We start from the raw sequence: 16,208 nt of genomic DNA, 5'->3' as shown, positions 1-16,208 counted from the left end.
TGGTTAGTTTGTTTCTTTGGGTGCTAGCATTTGTGTGTTCCATTTGTGTTTTGTCTTGAATTTGTCTTTAAAAATGGGGACTCTTTCAGCTATCCCTAAAGAAAGTCCTCTGAGTTGCATTTTGGGTAAGTGATCTGATTGAAGCCGTGAACGCATGAGTGAGAAGATGCTATTTTATTGTAAAAATGTGTGGTCCAGTACCTATCAGGATCTCCACAAGGGGTTTATGAAGGGTTATTTTGGGACCCTGTGCACCATGTACTGCTACCCTTGCTGTGTTAATTACGTTGTTTGCGGTCTCCTGTGTTGTTGGCATATGTAAAACCCTGAGACCAGACTTGGGGGTTTATTTAGGATTTTGGTTGTCCCTTGGGTTTTTTGTTTCATTTTGTTGGGTACTGTTTCTCCATTTACAGCCAAATAAATTTTGTGATATTTGAAACTTTTACTGATGTCAAATGAAGGAAAGGAATAGAGGAAAAAAAAAAAAAAAAAAGACCTGTCTGTGGGATATTTACAGGGAGAAGAGAAAGGTTCCACTCGATTCCTAAAATCACCAAAAACCTCAGCCCATAATTCAGCCCAGCTGGTAGATGTTAAGGCAGAAAGGCATCCTTTTAATGGTTGGATGTGATCAATTGCTATCTATGGTTTTATGGTGGCTAGTCTGTGAAGAAGAGGGGAAGAATGATGGAATTCTTTATGTATAAGTATTTCTGCTATTACATCAGGGAAAATAAGAAAAGGGGACGAGAGTGAGGATATGTTGCTTCAAACTTTAACTCCTCCACCTGAACTAGCTGTTTCAGTCACTCCGATATATCCACCCCTTCCTCCACCTTTCATTCTTACCCGTCCCCAGTCCCGACACTGAGGCTCAGGACTGCCCTTCCTTATAGGGACCACTTAGAAAACCTGTGTTAGTTCCTTGGGCACAGGGTCTTGGTCTGATATCACCATCTAAGACCTGACAGGCACTCAATTTGGGCCAGGAGTCGCTCCCAGGGCAGGGAAATTTCCCTTATGCCCTTATCTCATAGGGGGCTTAAATGCAAATGACCAGCCAGCTGGGTTTCTCAGACTTGTTTAATTGGAAAGATTGCAACCCTCCTTTACAGGGAGAATCCTCTACACTTGAAGCCTACTTAGCAGAACCCACAGCTGAACCAAATTTGGGACCCCAGTGAGGGAGGAACACACTTTTTAGGGCGCTGGTTTTTGGTGCATTTTGGCAGGGCTTTGAAAGGAGAACCAAAGCAATAGAGTTTGAACAAAATTCAAGAAGTTCAGCAAAAAAAGCAAATGAAGACACCTCCAAGTTTTTGGAAGAGATTTATCAGGCCTACAGACATTATACTAATGCAGATTCCAGGGCCTCTGAAAACATTAGAATGGTAAATTTGATCTTTTTTGAGCAAAGTGCCTCAGGTATCAGGAGAAGGTTGCAAAGATTAGATGATGCATTTGGAATGAACCCTCTCGATGGGCAGATTTGGTTTTAAAGCATTGAGCAGGGAGCAATAACAGAAGAAGGAAGATGCAAAATGAAATGAAATGCCACTTTTTTGGCAGTGACATTGGATTCCCAGTGACCTGAAGAGAGGGAAGCCACCATTGAAGAGGAACAATGCACTTACTGTAAGGAAGAACATTGGAAAACAGATAGCTCTAGTCTAAAACATAAGAAGAAAAACAGTAACAGATGAGAGCCTCTCATATGGTAGACAGATAGAAACACTCAGAATGAAGAGGCCCAGGGGCTCCCTTGGACTTGAGGTGCCTATTCCCTACAGGAGCCCTCGGTGAAATTGAGTGAGGAATGAGCTGATGAACAATCTGATAGACCTCACCCTGAAGTTTTTCACTAGAACAGCTTGACCTCAGAGTCTCACCAGAACACACTTGAAGCCTACAGGTGATGCTCATGAAAACCCCAGGAAAAGAGACAGAGCTCTTTCCCCCAGAGGTCTAGGAAAAGGTAAGACCAGAGTATGTGCTAACTGCACCCCAGGGAAGGCCAAAAACACATGGCCAATAGGAATCCCATTAAAAAAGAATGCTGGGACACCTAATCTAAAACCATATGCTCTGAGGCAAGAGGATCACTTCTCCCACAGATTGATTTGTCTAAATACCAGCCAGTGTATTCAGAAAGGACAGAGAAGGCCAAGAGCTGATTTCACTTAGATCACACCTTGCCAGGCTGGGAATGTAGTGCACAGTTGGTTTGATCCCTGAGGTGATCTGGGACACTGTGCTGCAGCACATTCATAATAGTACCCACTATGGGAGAGATGCCACCTTACAAGGGACTCAGACCTATCATGGGGCCTAACCTACAAAAGACTGTCCAGTGAGTCACTCAGAATGGCATGATTTGTGCTAAACATAACACAAAGGCTGCTGTTGAACCTCCCCAGATGGGGATCCAATACAGAGAAACTTGCACCACTGAGGACTGGGTACAAATGTCTTGAGCTGTCGGAAATTTCAGATACCTGTTAATGATTGTGGACACTTTTTTCAGGATGTGTGGAAGCATATCCACCTGGGCAGAAAGTCTCTGAATAGTATGCCTGGGTCTTGGACAAACTGAAAGCTGAACATGAGTATGGTTCTACCATTGACATCTCCCTGTGGAAATTGGAGACCAGCAAGTCCTATGTGACCATCATCGATAACCCAGGACACAGAGACTTGATCAAAAACATGATTATAGGCACATCTCAGGCTGACTGTGCTGTCCTGATTGTTGCTACTGGTGTTGATGAGTTTGAAGTAGGTATCTCCAAGAATGGGCAAATCCATGAGCGTGCCCTTCTGGCTAACACTCTGGGTGTGAAACAACTAATTGATGAGGTTAACAACAAAATGGGTTCCACTGAGCCACTCTGCAGCCAGAAGAGATATCAGGGAATTGTTAAGGAAGTCAGCACCTACATTAAGAAAATTGGTTACACCCCTGACACAGCATTTATGCTAATTTCTGGCTGGAATGGTGACCACATGCTGGAGCCAAGTGCTAACATGCCATGGTTCAAGGGATGGAAAGCCATCCATAAAGATGACAATGCCCATGGAATTATGCTGCTCGAAGTTCTGGATTGCATCTTGCCACCAACTCGTCCAACTGACCAGCCCTTGCGTCTGCCCCTCCAGGGTGTCTACATAATTGGTGGTATTGGTACTGTCCCTGTGGGTCTAGTGGAGTTTGGTGTTCTCAAAACCTTGCATGATGGTAACCTTTGTACCAGTCAACTTTACAACTGAAGTAAAGTCTGTTGAAATGCACCATGAAGCTTTGAGTAAAGCCCTTCCTGGGGACAATGTGGGCTTCAGTGTCAAGAAGGTGCCTGTCAAAGATGTTCATCACAGCACCATGGCTGGTGACAGCAAAAATGACCCACCATTGGAAGCAGCTGGCTTCACAGCCCAGGTGCCTATCTTGAACCATCCAGGTCAAATCGGTGCTGGATATGTCCCCGTGCTGGATTGTCACACAGCTCACATTGCTTGCAAGTTTGCTGACCTGAAGGAGAAGATTGATCGTCATCTTGGGATAAAGCTGAAAGATGACCCCAAATTCTAGAAATCTGGTGATGCTGCCATCGTTAATATGGTTCCTGGCAAACCCATGTGTGTTGAGAGCTTCTCAGACTATCCTCCTCTGGGCCGCTTTGCTGTTCGTGACATGAGACAGACGGTTGCTGTGGGTGTCTTCAAAGCAGTGGACAAGAAGGCAGCTGGAGCTGGCAAGGTCACAAAGTCTACCCAGAAAGCTCAGAAGGCTAAATGAATATTATCCCCAATACCTGCCACTCCAGTCTTAATCAGTTGTGGAGTAACGGTCTCAGAACTGTTTGTCTCAATTGGTCATTTAAGTTTAATAGTAAGACTGGTTAATGATAACAGTGCATCATAAAGCCTTCAGAAGGAAAGGAGAATGTTTTGTGGACCCTTTGTTTTGTGTGTGCCAGTTTTAAGTTTTTAACACCAGTACCTTTTAATTGGTTAAAGCCCGTCTTAAGGAAATTATCCCCTGATTTGGATTAAGGCATTGGAATTACATTCATCCTGGAGACCACAATCAACAGAAAAACTGAGAAAATGAATACTAATTTAACTTAGGATAAGGCCTTGTCAGTTGTCCTGTTACAGATCCATGGCTCCCAGAGCAGGCTTAAATTAAGCCTAAACCCCTTTGAAATATTGTATGATGGGCCACTCCAGGTGTCTGCCCAGGCAAGAGAATCTATAAATTCTCTAAAATAACTAGCAGTTGACAATTATGTTAAAACTTTGGGCACTATACTAACATATATACATACACATATATATAATAACATATATAACATATATATACATGAGTTTGCCTCCAACAGGTCTGCCTATCCAACTGAAGTACATGGTGATTTCATTATAGCTGGAGAAGGGTGAGATCAACCTATTTGCTTAATTTTGTCCAAATACTAAATTCCTGTGCCACTTATATGTATTGGGAACTGGAACTAAAACCCCAAGTTCAGTTACAAATTAGACAACAAAGTGCTAAGGGTTTTTATCAGGTTCAGATAGCTGTAGATAGAAAAGGAAAGCAGATTTTACTACTGACTAAAGTCTCTAAGGCAGCGGTCCCCAACCTTTTCGGCACCAGGGACTGGTTTCATGGAAGACAATTTTTCCACGGACTGGGGAGGAGGATGGCTTCGGAATGATTCTAACGCATTTCATTTCTTGTGCACTTTATTTCTATTATGATTACATTGTAATATATAATGAAGTAATTATACAACTCACCATAATGCAGAATCAGTGGGAGCCCCGAGCTTGTTTTCCTGCAACTAGATGTTCCCACCTGGGAGTGATGGGAGACTGACATCTGAAGTGTGTTGTTTGTCTAGTCTACTCCATAATCTCCTTCTGGTTGCTGTCACTGCAAAAAACGCTGCTTCACAAAGGTAGGATGTTGGAAATGGAAGCAGGCTTTTCAGGGCTTTTGCGGCAATCTCGGGATATCCTGCCTTGACGTTAATCCAGAATGTATTTGATTTGAAGTTATCTCAAATATACTTTTAAGGCCACCGTCATTTGCGATCTCAAGCAGTTGATCCTTTTCTAGCACAGACAAAGTCGATTGACCTGGCTTATTCGCAAATGGGTCGTGGATCCATTCCTTCCCAGTTTGGGGGTCTTACTTCTTGGGAAGTAACGCTCAAACTCTTTTGAAAGCTGAAATAGGTGATCATGCATCAGCTGGGAGAAAGAAGGCCCTGGCTCAGTCTCTTTCAAAATCTCTGCTAATGTTTGAAACATGTCAAAAAATCCCAATGTTCACCTGTCGTCCCCATAATTCTAGTTAGGCTTTGAATGTAGCCACTTGATCTGCCGACTTGAACACAGTTGTCGTTCTCCCCTGAAGTGACAGATTGAGTTCATTGAGCAGGTTGAATATGTCACACAAATAAGCAAGTTTTGCGACCCATTCTGTGTCACTGAAATGTGCTGCCAGTGGTGACTCTTTCTAAAAGAAATCTCTGGAACAGCTCTCATAACTCAGAAACTCTGGCCAGTGATGTACATTTAGAAAGCCATCTCACTTCTGTGTGTAAGAGAAGACGTGTGTGCTCTGCGTCCGTCTCCTCACAGAGCTGTGCAGATAGACGTGAGCTAAGGGCATGTATTTTAATACATGATAATATTAATTGATAATAATATTGATAATTGTTCATTATCAACTTAATCACATCCCGCAAAACGCTGTTAAGTTCAGTTGACATTTTTCGGCTAGCCAGCATTTCTCTGTGGATGACACAGTCTGTAGACTCACATTCAGAGGCGACCTCTTTGACCCGAGTAGTGAAACCAGAAAGCCGTCCAGTCATGGCAGCTGCTCCGTCCATGCATATACTGACACAAAATGACCAATTCAGTTTTCCTGATATGTAATCATTCAAGGACTTGAATATTTCTACAGCTGTGGTGTTGGTTGGCAACAAAAGTGCGCATAACATATCCTCATGCATACGGTCCTGAAAAATAAATTGCACAAAAACAAGCATTGTTGCCTTGTTGTCAACATCGGTAGACTTGTCAACCTGGATTGTGTACCACAGTGACTCACTAATCCTCTTTAACAGTTGTGCCTCAGTATCCTCTGCTATTTCATCAATTCCTCTAGTTATGGTGCTAGCTGAAGGAGGAACTCGTACCACCTTTTGAACTGCAGCCTCTCCTAAAAGTTCACAACTAATGTTTTAGCAGCAGGCAGGATCAACTCTTCACCAATAGCAAAGGGCTTCTTAGCTTTAGCAATGCAGTTAGCCACTAAGAATCATGCTTTCAGTGCAGTCACATTTGATGAAGTGGTAGCCTTTAACAATTGCTTCTGTTCTTCGTGTTAACATTTTTTTCTTTTGAAAAATTCCAGAGGCTTGTCTTTTAATGCAGGGTACTTGGTCTCCATGTGGAGAAGCATTTTTGAAGGTTTCATGGCTTCGTTGGATAGCTGGTCGCCACATATTATTCAAAGCAGGCTTGGAGAATGTGAATCACCTGTTGCAATGAACCCATAATTTAGATAGGACTCTTGGTATTTTCTTTTCTTTTTATTTTTTAAAAAATATTATTTTCCTTATTTTTTCTGGCTGTGTCAGGTCTTAGTTGCGGCACACAGGATCTTTGTTGAGGCATGTGGGACCTCTTTTATTCATCACGGCGTGCAGTCTGCTTGGTTTTCTCTCTAGTTGCGGTGCTTGGGCTTGTCTCTAGTTGCGGCACACAGACTTCTCCCTAGTTGTGGCGTGCAGGTTTTCTCTCTCTAGTTGTGTCGCGCAGGCTCCAGAGCATGTGGGCTCTGTAGTTTGTGGCACACAGGCTCTCTAGTTGGTGTGTGTGAGCTCAGTAATTGTGGTGCATGGAGTTTGTTGTCCCATAGCATGTGGGATCTTAGTTCCCCGACCAGGATTGAACCCACATCCCTTGCATTGGAAGGTAGATTCTTTATCACTGGACCAACAGGGAAATCCCTTGGTATTTTCTTTCTTTTTTTGGGGGAGGGGGTGGGTTTAAACATTTTTTTTAATTTTTTTATTTTTTTGGCATTTTCTTTTAAATGTAGCTTTCTTTTTGTTGGCAGTCTTAGAGTCTTCTGCTGTCTCATCATTGGGTCTTTCCCCGTTTTCAAAGAAGCTCTCCAGCACCTTTTGTTTTTTACTCATTTTGGCTAGGATTAGCTTGTGGGCTTACCAAAACTGAAACTGAGACAGTACACAGTGCAGGAAAGAGGCGCAGACAGAAATGGTAAATAAAATAATGGGTAGGCCATGTGTGCACTAAAATAAGTGTCAGATTCTGACTTAAAGCCTGCCACCAGATGCAGCTGTACAGTTGAAGTACATCAGCTCACTTGCCACTATAAAGCCTGCCACCAGATGCAGCTTAATTGTCACTTGCCGCCCATTGATAGGGTTTTGATATGAGTCTGCAAGCAGTTGATTTATTATGGTCTCTGTGCAGTCAAACCTCTCTGCTGATGATAATCTGTATTTGCAGCCGTTCCCCAGTGCTAGCATCACCGCCTCAGCTCCACCTCAGATCATCAGGCATTAGATTCTCATAAGGAACCTAGATCCCTTGCATGCGCAGTTCACAGTAGGGTTCACACTCCTATGAGAATCTAATGCCGCCGCTGATCTGACAGGAGGCAGAGCTCAGGCAGTGATGTGAGCGATAGGGAGCGGCTGTAAATACAGATGAAGCTTTGCTCTCTTGCCTGCCACTCACCTCCTGCTGTGCGGCCCGGTTCCTAACAGGCCACGGACTGGTACTGGTCTGTGACCCAGGGGTTGGGGACCCCTGCTCTAAGGAATATTCATCACCCCTGTTCAGTAGGAAGTAGCTAGAGTAGTCTTCATCCCTTTCCCCACAAGATTATGGAATGGACATTGACCGTGGGGATTTGTAATAGGGAAGAATCTTTGTACTCTATTACAAGTTAATCACTAAAGGGATGTTGCCTATAAGCTTAAACTGTACACAATGGCCCATCTCTGGGAACCCTGCCTCCCAGGGAATGAGCATTAAGCTAAAATACCATTTTTAGCACACAGGAAACATCCTGACTAGGCCCACATATGAATGACTGCAGGAAGCATGAAATTAAGACATCTCCCTGGAGGGTGACCGGAACCAGGAAATGTTTGGCTTTACTCCCTCCCCTTTTAGTATAAAAGAAGCTTGAATTCTAACTGAGGCAAGACGGTTCTTTGAGACATGAGTCTACCATCTTCTTGGTCTGTTGGCTTTCTGAATAAAGTCGCTATTCCTTGTCCCAACAGCTTGTTTCTCAATTTATTGCCCTCTCGTGTGGCAAGCAGTATGAGCTTGGTCTTGGCAACACTGTACTTGGATATTCTTCTGCATATCTTTGCATGACTTCCTCTTCCCTACCATTTAGATCTGTTTAAAATTTCTCTTCTGAGTGGCCTCCTTAGACTTTTTTTTAAATTAATTTATTTTATTTTATTTATTTTTGGCTGCATTGGGTCTCTGTTGCTGCACATGGGCTTTATCTAGTTGCAGCGAGTGAGGGCTATTCTTCGCTGTGGTGTGCGGGCTTCTCGTTGCGGTGGCTTCTCCTGTTGTAGAGCACAGGCTTTAGGCTTGTGGCCTTCCGTAGTTGTGGCTCATGGGCTCTAGAGTGCAGGCTCAGTAGTTGTGGCGCATGGGCTTAGTTGCTCCGTGGCATGTGGGATCTTCCTGGACCAGGGCTCGAACCCATGTCCCCTGCATTGGCAGGCAGATTCTTAACCACTGTGCCACCAGGGAAGCCCCTTCTTGGACTTTTCTATACAAAATAGGAATCATTCACCCATCGTTGTCTATTTCTTTAGCGTTATTTTATTGTCTTCATAACTCTCATCATGAAAAGAGATTATATAATTTATGTATTCATACTTACTTGACTAGCTCTCCCACTAGCTGAAGGCAGGGTGAAGGGGGCAGGGTGTTTTTTTCATTGTTGCATTGTTTTTCATGGCTGAATCCCTGCGGTGTAGGAAAGCACCTGGTATGTGGTAGAGGGTCATTAAATATTGTTGCATGAATGAACAAATAAATGAATAAAATGAATGTGCTCAGCTCCAAGTAGATCTTGTGAAAATCTTTGCTTCTTTCCCTTCTGGCATCCCATTAAAGAGTTTTAAGTTCAATAGTTTTCCAAGAATATGTGCATTTAAAAGGGAGTGTCTAAGAGGCAATGTCAAACCATAACTTAGTCGAATGACTGTCTAATACGAGCATTCAGAGTCTGTGCCTAATTGATATTTTTTAATATAAAAGAATTTATTTAATGTGGATCAAATTTGTCTATCTACTTCTATTTTTATGGTTTTCATATATACAGACAGCAACTAGATAGAAACTATTTTAAAACATTAAAGTTTCTTTAATAATAGCAAAAGACATAAAATATATACAGAAAACTTAACTAGCAATGTAGACAAACTATACCAAGAGAACTGTAAAACTCACTTGATAAACACACAATGTAAACTTTTCTAATTGATATTTTTGAGCAGGGGTATTAACCCTTGTCTTCACACACCAGCTAACTGCTAAGCTATGTCAACACTAAAAGTCATAAAAGATGACAATGTTAAATTTTAACTGATCCTGGAAAACGGTGAAGGTTAAGAAATCCCCTCTACCTTTGTGTTCTGGAAAATGGCTTACTGCAAAATATCACCTTTCTTCTTATGACTTACATAGGACTCATGGATTCCCCGTTTGTTTACCTATGACAAGGCCAGACACGGTCCCTTCAAATTCCCATTCTTTGTCTCATAAGTATTTAGCTGAACTGCTTGTCCCTATTGATCAATGAGAACAAAATACTTGTCAGCAAGTGATTTTGCACTTCTCTCCTTCCCCTAAGTGCCTGAACCTTACTTGCCCCTCACTCAAGTCAGCACACAGCCTCTTCTGAGAATGCACCAGGCTCAGGGTGAAACATTCTCTAATCTACTATCTGATCATGCCACCCTTTCATCCTGCCTCCCCACACTTGGTTCTTCCCAACCCTGTTTATGACTATCACTTTGCCTAACTCTTGAGACTTTTGCAGATCTTAGGGTCACAGTGCTCTTACTGCAACAGTCCCTCCCCCTCCCACCTTGCAATAATCTCTTTCATAATAAAGTCTCTCCTTAATAGGTCTGAATTTGTTGTTATCTAACAAAGACTAAGAATATTGCTTTTTGATGATGGGTCATGGAGGGAAGTGCTTTGGTCAAACACTCATAGCTGAGACAATATAGTGCTTTATTACAACACCACTCTTACACATTCTCTAGATTCTTTAGTTATTTTAATAGTGTCTCTATATCAGGGTTGCTGTGAGGACTAAAGATCTAAACACACATACATAGAAAGAGTGTTGTTGTTGACACCTTCCTTCTCTGACGCCCACCAGTCCATAATGATGTCTTTGGGTTTTACCTTTCAAATATATGTGCTATTTCTCCATCTCCACTGCCATTGCTCCTTGTAACCGCTTGCCATCTATCTACTCTTGTCAAGATTACTGCAGTGATCTGCTCACCGATCTCTTCATATTCCTTTTTATCCTAGCCTAGCCTCTGCACCACAGCTAAAGCAATGGTACCAAAAAGCAAATCTGAGCAGGTCATTGCACTATGTTCAGCACTTTTGTAGGTGGCAGTATAAAATTTTGGAAGTATAATTTAGATTTATTTTTCCTCTTAGTTTTCTCCCTTTCCTTTTTTTTTCCCCCCCATTTGAAAAGGGAGCTGATTCTGGGCTTTTTTCTTCAGAGGAGGTTTGTGGCATGGCTCCCTGTATTTTTGTTTTTGTTTCCCCAAAAATCCTATCGAAGAGACTCTGAGAGGAATTCTGGCAGGTTTGAGAATAGAGGGAGTGTCTATGAGAGAGACTTGGTGAAGAATTCCTACTCCCCCTACACTCGCCCTCCTGCCCTGGACAAAATAAAATACAATAAAAGACCTGGGGAGGGGAGAGTTAGAGATCTAGGGATTCCAAAATCTCTAGGGCAGTTGAGCTGGGCTCTATAGCAGAGAGCTAGTATCAAAGGGCTGAGGCCAAGGAAGTACCTGGGCAAAGCCAGTGCTGGTGGGCACCGTGCAGCTGCTGTCAGAAGCAAAATGGTGTCCTACATGTGGATCTGGAGTCGGAACAACTTGGATTCCCATCCAGCTCTTGCACTAACCAACTCTAAAACAGTTATTTCACCTCTTTTGTTTTATAACCTTGAATTAATTTAATTTTTTTATTTTAAAATTATTTTAATGTTTAAATTTTTATATGATTTTTAAAGGTTACTTTCCATTCACAGTTATTACAGAATATTGGCTATATTCTCCATGTTTTTTTGGTTTTTTAAAAATAAATTTATTTATTTATTTATTTTTGGCTGCATCGGATCTCTGTTGCTGTGCACGGGCTTTCTCTAGTTGTGGCGAGCAGGGGCTACTGTTTCGTTGCAGTGCACAGGCTTCTCATTGCGGTGGCTTCTCTTGCTGTGGAACATGGGCTCTAGGCGCACGGGCTTCAGTAGCTGTGGCATGCGGGCTCAGTAGTTGTGGCTCATGGGCTCTAGACCGCAGGCTCAGTAGTTGTGGTGCATGGGCTTAGTTGCTCTGCGGCATGTGGAATCTTCTCAGACCAGGGCTCGAACCCACGTCCCCTGCAATGGCAGGTGGCTTCTTAACCACTGTGCCACCAGGGAAGACCTCCATGGTTTTTTAATTTATTTTTATTTTATATTGGAATACAGTTGAGTTACAGTATTGTATTAGTTTCAGGTGTACAGCAAAGTGATTCAGTTACACATATACATATATCTATTTTTTTCAGATTCTTTTCCCATATAGGTTATTACAGAATATTGAGTAGAGTTCCTTGTGCTATACAGCAGGTCCTTGTTGATTATCTGTTTTATATATAGTAGGGTATATATCTTAATCCCAAACTCCTAATTTATCCCTCCTCCCCCAACCTTTCTACTTTGGTAACCATAAATTTGTTTTCGAACTGTTTGAGTCTGTTTCTGTTTTGTAAATAAGTTCATTTGTATCATTTTTTTAGATGCCACAGATAAGTGATATCATACGATATTTGCCTTTCTCTTTCTTACTTCATTTAGTATGATAATCTCTAGATCCATCCATGTTGCTGCAAATGGTATTATTTCATTCTTTTTTATGGCTGAGTAATATTTCATTGTCTATATGTACCACATCTTCTTTATCCATTCCTCTGTCAATAGACATTTAGGTTGTTTCCATGGCTTGGCTATTGTGAATAGGGCTGCAATGAACATTGGGGTGCATGTTCATTTCTTGAAAGAAATCTTTTTGAATTATGGTTTTCTCTGGATATATGCCCAGGAACGGGATTGCTGGATCATATGGTAGCTCTATTTTTAGTTTTTTAAGGAACCTCCATACTGTTCTGCATAGTGGCTGTACCAATTTACATTCCCACCAACAGTGTAGGAGGGTTCCCTTTTCTCCACACCCTGTCCAGCATTTATTGCTTGTAGATTTTTGATGATGGCCATTCTGACTGGTGTGAAGTCATACCTCATTGTAGTTTTGATTTGCATTTCTCTAGTAATTAGTGATGTTGAGCAGCTTTTCATGTGATTTTTGGCCACCTGCATGTCTTCTTTGGAGAAATGTCTATTTAGATCTTCTGCACATTTTTTGATTGGGTTGTTTTTGTGATAATGAGCTGCATGAGCTCTTTGCAAATTTTGGAGATTAATCCCTTGTCGGTCACATGGTTTGCAAATATTTTCTCCCATTCTGTGGGTTGTCTTTTTGTTTATGGTTTCCTTTCCTGTGCAAAAGCTTTTAAGTTTAATTAGGTCCCATTTGTTTCTTTATGGTTTTATTTCCACTACTCCAGGAGGTGGATACAAAAAGATATTGCTGTGATTTATGTCAAAGTGTGTTCTGCCTATGTTTTCCTCTAAGAGTTTTATGGTATCTGGTCTTACATTAAGGTCTTTAATTCATTTTGAGTTTTTGTATAAGGTGTTAGAGAATGTTCTAATTTCATTTTTTAATGTGGTTTTCCAGTTTTCCCAGCACCACTTATTGAAGACTGCCTTTTCTCTCTTATATATTCTTGCCTCCTTTGTTGTAGATTAATTGACCATAGGTGCATGGGTTTATTTCTGGGCTTTCTATCCTATTTCATTAATCTATATTTCTGTTTTTGTGCCAATACCATACTGTCTTGATTATTGTAGCTTTGTAGTATAGTCTGAAGTCAGGGAGCCTGATTCCTCTGGCTCCATTTTTCTTTCTCAGGATTGTTTTGGCTATTTGGGTCTTTTGTGCTTCTATACAAATTTAAAGATTTCTTTGTTCTATTTCTGTGAAAAGTGCCATTGGTAGTTTCATAGGGATTGCATTGAATCTGTAGATTGTCTTAGGTAGTATGGTCATTTTGATAATATTGATTCTTCCAATCCAAGAACATGGTATATCTTTCTGTTTGTGTCTTCAGTTTCTTTCATCAGCATCTTATACTTTTTAGAGTGCAGGTCTTTTGCCTCCTTAGGTAGGATTATTCCTAGGTATTTTCCTCTTTTTGATGCGATGGTACATGGGCTTGTTTCCTTAATTTCTCCTTCTGATCTTTCACTGCTAGTGCATAGGCATGCAAGAGATTTCTTTGTATTAATTTTGTATCCTTCAACTTTACCGAATTCATTGATGAGCTCTAGTAGTTTTCTGGTAGCATCTTTACTTTCCATTTACAGTTATTACAAAATATTGACTACATTCTACACGTTATACAATACATCCTTGAGCTTATCTTACACCCAGTAGATTGCACCTGTCACTCTCACCCTTCTATTCCCCACTTCCACTCCCCACTTGTAACCATGTGTTTGTTCTTTATGTCTATGAGTCTGCTTCTTTTTTGTTTTATTCACTAGTCTGTTGTATTTTTTAGATTCCATATATAAGTGATATCATACAGTATTTGTCTTTCTCTTTCTGACTAATTTCACTTAGCATAATGCCTTCCAAGTCCATCCATGTTGTTGCAAATGGCAAAATTTAGTTCCTTTTTATGGTTGAGTAGTATTCCATTGTGTGTGTGTGTGTGTGTGTGTGTGTGTGTATATATATATATATATATATCTCACAACTTCTTCACCCATTCATCTGTTTTTTTTTTCCTGGAGTAATTTAAAGTTTTTATTTTCACAATCCACAAGTGCCATTTAGAAGTTACATGAGTATCTTAAATACACATCACACAATTAATATTTTAAGAAAGATCATTAATTTTTTTCCAGTAGCATTATTTAATCAAAATAATAAAATAAATATACAATCAAATCTACATGAGTAATTAGGCAAATATCACCCCACCTACACCACTGAATTCTTTTTTTTCTTTTTTTCCCCACAACTCACACACATACACTGTATTTTATTTTTACAAGAGATAAATAAACTGACTTCAAGAATTGTAAATGGATGACCACAACAAAGGCAACAATGATTGCAATTACCAAACATGAAACACACTCATACCCTGTCATAATATTGACATTCAGTCCAGTAATCCTCCACTGTAACAGCTCCTTTACTTTACAGTGAAAATTGATTTGTATATTTTTTGCCACTGAGTCCTTGTGGGATTTTTTTTTTTTATTCAAACAGAAAGTCACAAAAATTATAATCATCCTCATCAGTTCACTCAGTCCCATGTAATTAATTTTTTTTCATCTTGATCTTTTAGTACTTTTATGAATTCATCAGTTTTCCATTAGAGTTCTGAAAATGCTTATTCATTCAGTTCAGCAGTATAGTCCGTTACCAGAAACCTGTACTTGTCAGAGTCTTTTCCATGAATTCCTTGAAGATGAAACACTTTTATAGGAAAATTTTTGCAAAAGCATCAGAGTACACCCAGAATTGTCTGTAAATGACAAAAGACTTAAGAATGACCATGGTTAAAGATTTAATGAAAGTTCATAATAATGCAATTGACAAGGAAATTTAGTTATTTCTGAGATATACATTTTAAAGTAATAACTAGAATTATGACTTATAACATTATACCAGAACATATAAGATCTTTAGAAATTACATGTAATGTCTGAAACATTTATATTAACATATTTCCATACAAATAACCCAAAGAAAGTTTAGTATTAGTTGTTTTTTTTTTGTTTGTTTTTTTATACTGCAGGTTCTTATTAGTCATCAGTTCTATACACATCAGTGTATACATGTCAATCCCAGTCATACAATTCAACATACAACTATCCCCACCCCACCGCAGTATTCCCCCCTTGGTATCCATACGTTTGTTCTCTACATCTGTGTCTCAACTTCTGCCCTGGAAACCAGTTCATCTGTACCATTTTTCTAGGTTCCACATACATGCATTAATATACGATATTTGTTTTTCTCTTTCTGACTTACTTCACTCTGTATGACGGTCTCTAGATCCATCCATGTCTCAACAAATGACTCAATTTCATTCCTTTTTATGGCTGAGTAATATTCCATTGTATATATATACCACAGCTTCTTTATCCATTCGTCTGTCGATGGGCATTTAGGTTGTTTCCATGAACTGGCTATTGTAAATAGTGCTGCAGTGAACATTGGAGTGCATGTGTATTTTTTTTTTCCTGCAGTACGCGGGCCTCTCACTGCTGTGGCCTCTCCTGCTGCAGAGCACAGGCTCCAGACGTGCAGGCCCCGCGGCCATGGCTCACGGGCCCAGCAGCTCCGCGACATGTGGGATCCTCCCAGACCAGGGCACAAACCCGTGTCCCCTGCATCGGCAGGCAGACTCCCAACCACTGCGCCACCAGGGAAGCCCACATGTGTATTTTTGAATTATGGTTTTCTCTGGGTATATGCCCAGTAGTGGGATTGCTGGATCATATGGTAATTCTATTTTTACTTTCTTAAGGAACCTCCATACTGTTCTCCATAGTGGCTGTATCAATTTACATTCCCACCAACAGTGCAAGAGGGTTCCCTTTTCTCCACACCCTCTCCAGCATTTGTTCTTTGTAGATTTTCTGATGATTCCTATTCTGATTGGTGTGAGGTGATACCTCATTGTGGTTTTGATTCACATTTCTCTAATAATTAGTGATGTTGAGCAGCTTTTCATGTGCTTCT

General features: G+C 40.7%; 1 pseudogene; it reads left to right on the top strand.

The window, feature by feature from the left end:
* Positions 1–2,575: 2,575 nt before the first annotated feature.
* Positions 2,576–3,882, top strand: LOC137211908 (elongation factor 1-alpha 1 pseudogene; annotated as a pseudogene).
* The last annotated feature ends 12,326 nt before the right edge of the window (positions 3,883–16,208 follow it).

The sequence above is a fragment of the Pseudorca crassidens genome, chromosome 2 (genome assembly GCF_039906515.1).
Source record: "Pseudorca crassidens isolate mPseCra1 chromosome 2, mPseCra1.hap1, whole genome shotgun sequence".
NCBI classification, from domain to species: domain Eukaryota; kingdom Metazoa; phylum Chordata; class Mammalia; order Artiodactyla; family Delphinidae; genus Pseudorca; species Pseudorca crassidens.
Note: the sequence above shows the minus strand (reverse complement) of the source record. Positions and strands in the feature narration are given on the sequence as shown.